We start from the raw sequence: 791 nt of genomic DNA on the forward strand, positions 1-791 counted from the left end.
TCCAACATTGAATAGGGCGGAGGGGCGCTATATAAGAGAAGGTGAAACTTTCTTTTGCGCTTTAACAGAAGCGGGTTGAAGTACAGCTCTGGTGTGGTTCATTTACATGACCTTCCCAACTCCTTTTGTGGTCTTTTGTCTATGATTGTCTGAAAATTCTGGGTGTGGTCATAAATTGGAAATACCACTTTTTTGTTAGCGTTTACAGTTCCTTTGAAAAACAAACACAACAAGTGCTTGCTTTAACATTTAAATGTTTTTTGCCATGTTATCATGAATTTTAGGCTTTTATCTGGTTAAAAAGGCAAGTTTAAACTTCCATACATGTGTTAGTATGTCTTGTTGCAAGTGTTTCAATGATATTAAATTGTAGAGCAAATAACATAATGAAATTCCTTCGTGAATTAGCGAAAAGGGGAGGAGTCAAAATGAGAGTTAATTAAAGCCAAAACTCTAGTCTTTAAAGGTCAAACGATTTCACGGACTAAACACTTAAAATGGCGGACGTCAGTTGCACTTTACCAAGTCGAGAGCAACGCCTTTTTAAAATGTCATGTTCATTTCAAACAGAGTCACCGTAAATAAGTGAATTAAAAGAGCTAGTGAGATTACGTTTTTGCGCCACTAGCATGAGTAGGATGGCCTGTCAATCATTGACCTATTTTGGGAAAAGTAATTAACATGTACCATGACATCACTCCATAAGAAAATGCGAAATATATGCCCAATGAATGCGATATTTTGCAACAATAACGTAGTTATATGTAAAGCATACTAAAATACGTACAATT

Source organism: Montipora capricornis, chromosome 12 (assembly GCF_036669925.1).
Source record: "Montipora capricornis isolate CH-2021 chromosome 12, ASM3666992v2, whole genome shotgun sequence".
NCBI lineage: Eukaryota > Metazoa > Cnidaria > Anthozoa > Scleractinia > Acroporidae > Montipora > Montipora capricornis.